The following is a 9,300-nucleotide window of genomic DNA, read 5'->3' on the forward strand; positions in this document are numbered from 1 at the left end:
GTGCGGCATGGTGTTGTTCAGTGCGGCATAATGTTGTTCAGTGCGGCATAATGTTGTTCAGTGCGGCATAATGTTGTTCAGTGCGGCATGGTGTTGTTCAGTGCGGCATAATGTTGTTCAGTGCGGCATAATGTTGTTCAGTGCGGTATATTGTTGTTCAGTGGGGCATAATGTTGTTCAGTGCGGCATGGTGTTGTTCAGTGCGGGATGGTGTTGTTCAGTGCGGGATGGTGTTGTTCAGTGCGGCATGGTGTTGTTCAGTGCGGCATGGTGTTGTTCAGTGCGGCATGGTGTTGTTCAGTGCGGCATGGTGTTGTTCAGTGCGGCATGGTGTTGTTCAGTGCGGCATGGTGTTGTTCAGTGCGGCATGGTGTTGTTCAGTGCGGCATGGTGTAGTTCAGTGCGGCATGGTGTTGTTCAGTGCGGCATGGTGTAGTTCAGTGCGGCATGGTGTTGTTCAGTGCGGCATGGTGTTGTTCAGTGCGGCATGGTGTTGTTCAGTGCGGCATGGTGTTGTTCAGTGCGACATGATGTTGTTCAGTGCGGCAAGATGTTGTTCAGTGCGGCATAATGTTGTTCAGTGCGGCATAATGTTGTTCAGTGCGGCATGGTGTTGTTTAGTGCGGGATGGTGTTGTTCAGTGCGGCATGGTGTTGTTCAGTGCGGCATGGTGTTGTTCAGTGCGGCATGGTGTTGTTCAGTGCGGCATGGTGTTGTTCAGTGCGGCATGGTGTTGTTCAGTGCGGCATGGTGTTGTTCAGTGCGGCGTCGTGTTGTTCAGTGTGGCGTCGTGTTGTTCAGTGCGGCATGGTGTTGTTCAGTGCGGAATGGTGTTGTTCAGTGCGGCATGGTGTTGTTCAGTGCGGCATGGTGTTGTTAAGTGCGGCATGGTGTTGTTAAGTGCGGCGTAATGTTGTTCAGTGGGGCATGGTGTTGTTCAGTGCGGCATGGTGTTGTTCAGTGCGGCATGGTGTTGTTCAGTGCGGCATGGTGTTGTTCAGTGCGGCATGGTGCTGTTCAGTGCGGCATGGTGCTGTTCAGTGCGGCATGGTGCTGTTCAGTGCGGCATGGTGTTGTTCAGTGCGGCATGGTGTTGTTCAGTGCGGCATGGTGTTGTTCAGTGCGGCATGGTGTTGTTCAGTGCGGCATGGTGTTGTTCAGTGCGGCATGGTGTTGTTCAGTGCGGCATGGTGTTGTTCAGTGCGGCATGGTGTTGTTCAGTGCGGCATGGTGTTGTTCAGTGCGGCATAATGTTGTTCAGTGCGGCATAATGTTGTTCAGTGCGGCATAATGTTGTTCAGTGCGGCATAATGTTGTTCAGTGCGGCATAATGTTGTTCAGTGCGGGATGGTGTTGTTCAGTGCGGCATGGTGTTGTTCAGTGCGGGATGGTGTTGTTCAGTGCGGGATGGTGTTGTTCAGTGCGGCATGGTGTTCAGTGCGGCATAATGTTGTTCAGTGCGGCATAATGTTGTTCAGTGCGGCATGGTGTTGTTCAGTGCGGCATAATGTTGTTCAGTGCGGCATAATGTTGTTCAGTGCGGTATAATGTTGTTCAGTGCTGCATGGTGTTGTTCAGTGCTGCATGGTGTTGTTCAGTGCGGCATGGTGTTGTTCAGTGCGGCATGGTGTTGTTCAGTGCGGCATGGTGTTGTTCAGTGCGGCATGGTGTTGTTCAGTGCGGCATGGTGTTGTTCAGTGCGGCATGGTGTTGTTCAGTGCGGCATGGTGTTGTTCAGTGCGGCATGGTGTTGTTCAGTGCGGCATGGTGTTGTTCAGTGCGGCATGGTGTTGTTCAGTGCGGCATGGTGTTGTTCAGTGCGGCATGGTGTTGTTCAGTGCGGCATGGTGTTGTTCAGTGCGGCATGGTGTAGTTCAGTGCGGCATGGTGTTGTTCAGTGCGGCATGGTGTTGTTCAGTGCGGGATGGTGTTGTTCAGTGCGGCATGGTGTTGTTCAGTGCGGCATGGTGTTGTTCAGTGCGACATGATGTTGTTCAGTGCGGCATAATGTTGTTCAGTGCGGCATAATGTTGTTCAGTGCGGCATAATGTTGTTCAGTGCGGCATGGTGTTGTTTAGTGCGGGATGGTGTTGTTCAGTGCGGCATGGTGTTGTTCAGTGCGGCATGGTGTTGTTCAGTGCGGCATGGTGTTGTTCAGTGCGGCATGGTGTTGTTCAGTGCGGCATGGTGTTGTTCAGTGCGGCATGGTGTTGTTCAGTGCGGCATGGTGTTGTTCAGTGCGGCATGGTGTTGTTCAGTGCGGCATGGTGTTTTTCAGTGCGGCATAATGTTGTTCAGTGCGGCATAATGTTGTTCAGTGCGGCATAATGTTGTTCAGTGCGGCATAATGTTGTTCAGTGCGGCATAATGTTGTTCAGTGCGGGATGGTGTTGTTCAGTGCGGCATGGTGTTGTTCAGTGCGGCATGGTGTTGTTCAGTGCGGCATGGTGTTGTTCAGTGCGGCATGGTGTTGTTCAGTGCGGCATGGTGTTGTTCAGTGCGGCATGGTGTTGTTCAGTGCGGGATGGTGTTGTTCAGTGCGGGATGGTGTTGTTCAGTGCGGGATGGTGTTGTTCAGTGCGGGATGGTGTTGTTCAGTGCGGGATGGTGTTGTTCAGTGCGGGATGGTGTTGTTCAGTGCGGCATGGTGTTCAGTGCGGCATAATGTTGTTCAGTGCGGCATGGTGTTGTTCAGTGCGGCATGGTGTTGTTCAGTGCGGCATAATGTTGTTCAGTGCGGCATAATGTTGTTCAGTGCGGCACCTAGCACCTAGAAGGTAAATAAATAGGAAGGAAGGACTCACCGGTGACGTCGTCGCCCACGTCCAAGCGTTGTACTTTGTATTTTCATCCTTCTGACAGTGGAAAACATATAGCCAACAAACACCGTGGAACCTAAACGAATGAAAGAAAACTATCATTTGGCCACAACCAACATTCACAGATACAACACAATGTGACGTGCGGTGTTGAGGTTAAAGGTTGAGTGAAGGGCCCTCGTTTTAAACTACTTTTTTGAAAAGGAGTGGGAACAAGTAAGACGTATTTAATTTATTTATTGGGAAGTAGTAAGACTTATTAAATTTATTTAATCTACTTTTCTTCCCAGGCAAAATTTGACGTGCTGCAATTCCAAATTTCCAAAGTGAATGAAGGAATGAAATCCTTTAAATTATGATTTTGTATAAATACTAGGCATAAACACAAAATCTACGGCACAAAATGGGCAGACTTTACTTGTTTGAAAAGGACGGGTTACAAGACAGACTTTTTTAATTTATTTAATGGGAAGAAGACTTATTTAGTTTAATTGATCTATTTTTGTTCCCTGGCAAAATTCGATTTGCTGCAATTCCAAATTTCCAAAGTGAATGAAGGAATGAAGTCGTTTAAATTATGATTTTGTATAAATACTAGGCATAGACACAAAATCTACGGCACAAAACGGGCAGACTTTACTTGTTTGAAGAGGACTGGTTGCAAGACAGACTTTTCTGATTTATTTAATGGGAAGAAGACTTATTTAGTTTATTTAATCTCTTTTTGTTGCCTGGCAAAATTGGATTTGCTGAAATTGTATTTTGCCAAATCTTGACTTGAGACCTGATAGGAAGTATTAAACGCTCAGTTAAATCGATACAAGTTGGTAATAAGAGCGAGTAATGTTGGTTGAAGCGATGAATGAAGGTTAAAAGCAATTTAAATTATGACTTTGTCTAAATACTAGATATTAACAGACCATCTACTGCGCAAAATGGGCAGAGTTTACTTGTTTGAGAAGGAGTGGCTTATTTAAGTCTAAGATTTATTTAATCTGTTTGTTCCCAGGCAAAATTGGATGTGATGCAATTCCAAATTTCACCACATGATGGTGCCAAATTTTGACTTCATAGGACATATTCAACACTTAACTATTATGTTCAAGGTAATCAGATTTGTTTATTATTCTAATGGCCTTTTCAAAACTATTCTGGATTACTACTTTGGATCTATTCTACATTACTTGGCAACAACATACTCTGTAACAGATTAGGCAGTATAATCACATATGTTAACTTGAGAGTGCCCACACTCAATCTACTTATCGTGATGTGTTAAATCAATTACTGTTAGACATTATTATTCTGATAATCTACCAAATCTTTGAATTGAAGAATTTGTGATTTAATTAATAGCTTGTTGTTATGTTCAGGGTAATCAGACTTGTATATAATTCTAATGGCCTTCTTTTGAAAACTATTCTGAATTACAACTTTGGATCTTATATTACTTTGCAACAATATACTCGGTGACAGATTAGGCAGTATAATCACATATGTTAACTTCAGTGCCCACACTGTATTTATTTATGGTTATTTGTTAAATCAAGTACTGTTAGACATGAAATAGGAAGTGTTTAACATAAATGTTATGGCTACTCACCGTTGTAGCTCGCTCCTGGTCAATGATACGAGCCTCTTCTTGCAGTGGAAAACTTGCAGCCAACAAACACCGTGGAACCTAAAGGAATGAAATTAAACATTAACATTTCGCCTGGACCAATATTCACACGTACAACGCAACGCGGCTACACTTCTGCTAGCGCCTCAGCTACACGTTGCTATTACAAACGTAAATCTCTTTAAACACAATGAGTGTTACTTACCGTGTACGCTGTAGACGGTCCAGTTGCAAGCAGAAAATAAAGATATTTCTGTTGATATTCGTCGTTGCTCAGTGGCTCACGGCCATCGCGCCAACAGATTTGAATTTTGGTGGAAGGTCAGCCAATTACGTCATATCCGCGGCACATGACTGCGACGTAATACCCGCTTATCTGAAACGGCAGTTAAAAGTAGAGTTACATCAAGTTTTCTTTTTTAATCAACGCAATCATTTACAACCGTTGACCAGAAAGAATCGTCGAAATTCGACGTTCCCCCCAAACGCCACACTCACTCGCTTTTCAGGGCAACAAAAGTACTTCTTTTTAAAAACGATGAGTTGTACTTACCGTGTACGCTCTGGACGGTCCAGTTGCAAGCAGAAAATAAAAATATTTCTCTCGTTAGTCGTATGTTACCATCCGCTGTGTCTTTGTCAACATCGCCATTTTCCTACTTCCTGTTGCGAGCCACGCCCACGGATTTAAATTCTGGCGGAAGAGCCCGCCCATTGGCGTCGTTTTCGCGTATAGCAAATCCGATTGGTTGGGAAGGGGGCGCGGTTATGCAGCCGAGGGGTCCTGTGATCGGTGGGATGTAAAGTAGGCGTCGACGTCACGTCCGCGTCACGTGACCACGACGTGGCAGACGTCATATAGCAACCGCTGTTTTGTTTAGTAGACTTACAGTTGTTATGCATTGACATAATGGCGCACACTCTGAATAGATTTAAATAAATTAAATAATTCTTCTGCCCACTCCCTTTTAAACAAGTTAACTCTCCCCGCGGATTTGAATTCCGGCGGAAGTTCTTACAGTTGTTATGCGTTGACATAATGGCGCACTGGTTAGCATGTCCACCTCTTAAGCATGATGTTGCGGGTTCGACGCCTGATCAATGTTAGCATGGAGTGAGCTGAAGTGCATGGCGCTGAAGATTTGAATCTTTGAAATGCGCTGAGGTCTGACGTATCAGGCAGAATGGTTTGCCATCACGTTCAACAAAAAAATAGAAACTTTCCCACTCTGATAAAAACGTCCTGTGTTCATCTACATATTTTCGTTTTGCTGTGCATCTTTTCCCTGCCATTTCGAGAGCCCAATTGACACTAATAGTTTACTGGAATGTGTTTGCCCATCCTACTTTGTGGAATTTCACCACATGCGCTTTTGACGAAAATACTAAATTGAACTCAAGTGAAGCCAACACGCACAACCCCCCCCCCCCCACACACACACACACACACACACACACACCTACACACACACACACAAATGTTGATATGAACATAAAAGAGCCGCATGCGGTTCGGGAGTTGCGGCTTGGCCAAACCTGTACTATACAACTTTATTTGTGTAAAATTTTCACAACAGCTGTCACACAAACAAAGCGGGAAAAACCGAAGACGTGCGTGTTCCGCCCACGCTGGATTTATTTGCACCTTTGAAAAGACACCGTATTGCCGCAGATGTGGCAAAGAGTACTTTTGGGCATCTGAGACGGAAGGATGTCCAAAGCATCACGTCACCTGCTCTGGTAGGAATGGTGGTGGGACGTTGAGGTCAACCGCTTTGGGGTTGGCTGAATCTTTGGTCGCAGGATGCCACACACTTGAAGACAGAAGCAGAAAAGCAGAGCTAAATGCAAAATGTACTCACCGGTGACTCCAATTTTTTCCCCCCCTGAAGAAATGGATGGACGGGTGGCCCCGGCTGGCCGGTGGGACTCTTGTTATTCTGACCCTTTTTAGTGCGCGTTTGGGGCAACAACCGTTTTTTGTGGCGCTCTCTTCTGGTTCAAGAGTGCCCTGCATGTGAATTTGCCTTTCCTGCCTTCTGATTGGATGAGCGCCGGTGTGACGCGGTGCCTCTGTCACCGTGGCGGGGGGTATACGTCGGCATCGGAGCGTCTGCCAACGTCTGAGACCGGCTGGCAGTGTATCGGAGGTGTCGAGTGCGGTGCCGCTGGAGCTCACTCACCAGCTGGTGTTAGGGCCACAGAATGAAGGCCAAGGAGAAGACTAGAAAGAGAAACAGAAACTTCTCCTCCAATTGTTTGATTTGTCTCTTGTGAGCTTCGATGAATTCTTTCAGCTCTTTGTTCCTCTAGGACGGACAAATGGAAAGTAGCCTTCAAAAGTGTCATGTAACATGGAGATAGAGATGGTCCAAATGGTAGAATATGGATTGTTCACAGGGATAAATTGACAGAGCTGATATTTCCAAATTTGTCCAAAAGATGGCGCCAGACCAAAACATGAGACCAAAAGAGAGGCCAGGATAAGCTAGACCAGTTAAAATAGAAAAGAGGAACACGGTGTCAGAGTGTAAGTCACGCATGGAGGCACAAATGAAATTTTTATTATGTGTTTTTTATTTTTGATTTTTTGCTTGGCTAAAAATGTACTCTGTAACCGCTTTAAGCAATATTATTTGTCAATTCGATCAAGGGACCCGTCACTGAGAATAGTGGCGTGACATAAATTGTTTGGAGAAGCACAAATGAAATTTTTATTATGTGTTTTTTATTTTTGATTTTTTGCTTGGCTAAAAATGTACTCTGTAACCGCTTTAAGCAATATTATTTGTCAATTCGATCAAGGGACCCGTCACTGAGAATAGTGGCGTGACATAAATTGTTTGGAGAAGCACAAATGAAATGTTTATTATGTGATTTTAATTTTTTGTGATTTTAATTTTTTGATTTTTTTGCTTGGCTAAAAATGTACTCTGTAACCGCTTTAAAGCAATATTATTTGTCAATTCGATCAATTCATGTAACAGAAAGTAGGTCAAAGGTGAAAACAAGTCATGTAACAGAAAGTAGGTCAAAGGTGAAAGGGGGAAGTGAAAGGTTTTGCCACTAGCTGTGCATTTGGTGGAAAGTACTGCGTGGTCAGGGCGGAAACAGCTGCTAAAGGCCAGTCCCTCCATAGGCGTGGGATTTCTGGACAGTCCCTTCTATACGCGTGGGAGAATTGGGCAGTCTTACCCTATAGGGAAAGTACAGGAGAAAAGAAAGGGGAGGGGGGGAGACGGAGAGGTCTATAAAAGGTCCTGCTGGAGTAGCCTCAGGGCTTTTTTCCCCAAAAGAGCGCTTATACGTGAAGAGGCCCGGAGGAGTTTCAAGATTTTTTCCAAAGTCCCGAAGATCTTTGTGTGAGACGCAGGATCGCTGGACTGAAATTAACTTGGATTTACTCCCAAAAATTGGACTGGACAACTTTATAGAGAAATAGGTGAGAGGGATTTATATTTTTTATGTATTTTAGCGTGAGGGGGGAATAGTCATCGGGCCGCCGGATTCCTCGTGGCCAGCCTGTTTCTTTAATTTGGATTTAGAAGCAAGATCGAACTGATCACTCGACTTTGCTTTCACCAAAAATAGCACGCAGCTGGTAATCACCGCTTCCCTTTTTTTATGAACTGTGTTTTGCAATCGAATTGTTCTGGGATTGAATGATTTTATTAACACGGGTATCAGTGAGTGAAATTGTTCAGTTTCTGGGGTAATTGAGATTTGTAATTTTATTCCATGTTTCTTCAATAAATGTGTTTTGTATATTACTTACTTCGTTGTACGCGGATTTGTACTGAATATGCAACTGATGGTTTGGGGCCGATTTAAATAAAATAAATCAACGGAAGTGTTTAAGTCGGATTATTATTTTGTGTAGAACGAAAAGTTGTTTGACTATTTGAAAGGCTCAGGCCCGCTTCCCCTTTTCGACGGGCCGTGTAAAAAGTAACTCTGAGCCAGTTAGAGAATTAAATAACTTTCGTAAATATTTAAAGGAGGAGTGGATTTCGTTAGAAGTGAATTGTTGGAAATTTACTTCTTCTAAATAAATTAACGACGACGGCTGAAATAAATCAGTGGAGTTGGAGGAGAATAAAAATATTTCGATTGTCTGTCGGGCGCGGCCCAGTTCCCCTTTTGTCGGGCCGCGTCAAAAGTTAAATAGGACACGATCAAAAAATAGACTTGCCTTCCAAATTAATTATTGGGCAAATCTAAAGACAGCACGACAATTTTATTCGGTAAGAAAGTCGCTATTCTCTTCGAAGCAATTAAGTGGGGTGAAGAACTCCGACGGTCAAGTGCTAGGTCTACGTATACGAAGTTAGAATTAATAATATAAAGGGCATTAATTTTCTTCTTAAATGCTATTATTGTCACACTTTTATTAATTCGATTCTCTTTCGAATAAAAAAGTTGGTCGGCTCGCTGCATGAGCGACCAAGTGGAACGGACCCGTATGAACATTTACTTCGGCAAAACTAGTGCTTGGGTGCGCTATACAAACGAATCCCTGAGGTCTTAACAAAGACATCTAAAAAATATCCGTAACGAATAAGAACTTCAAACATTAGCGGGGAGCCATCAATACGATGCGGTCACTTCGAAGTCCTGCCTCGAATTGAGTTACTCGGCACGCGCTTCGGGTGACTTGAGAGGGATTGGCGTCGTACAGAAATTAGATTGATTCCGGAGGAGTTAATTTAACTCGGGTGGTTAGATTACGGACGAATCTCCGAACCCGGCTAAAACGAACCCGTTACTGGGAAGCCGGGGGCACCTGATTGCAAGAGGTGCGTTTGACATTTTGGCGCCCAACGAGTAGGAGGGGGGTTGTGAGTAAAAGTTTAGGAAAAA

The 9,300-nt window shown here is 44.5% G+C and overlaps 1 long non-coding RNA gene across 1 annotated transcript; it reads right to left on the reverse strand.

Annotated features, from left to right (window-relative positions):
- Positions 1 to 2,804: 2,804 nt before the first annotated feature.
- On the reverse strand, positions 2,805 to 4,736 carry LOC125983443 (uncharacterized). The gene is made up of 3 exons (XR_007486702.2): positions 4,646 to 4,736; positions 4,423 to 4,500; positions 2,805 to 2,895 (listed from the first exon to the last, which is right to left on the reverse strand). It is a non-coding gene; the product is annotated as an uncharacterized lncRNA (long non-coding RNA).
- Positions 4,737 to 9,300: the final 4,564 nt, after the last annotated feature.

Source organism: Syngnathus scovelli, chromosome 16, assembly GCF_024217435.2.
Source record: "Syngnathus scovelli strain Florida chromosome 16, RoL_Ssco_1.2, whole genome shotgun sequence".
NCBI classification, from domain to species: Eukaryota; Metazoa; Chordata; class Actinopteri; order Syngnathiformes; family Syngnathidae; genus Syngnathus; species Syngnathus scovelli.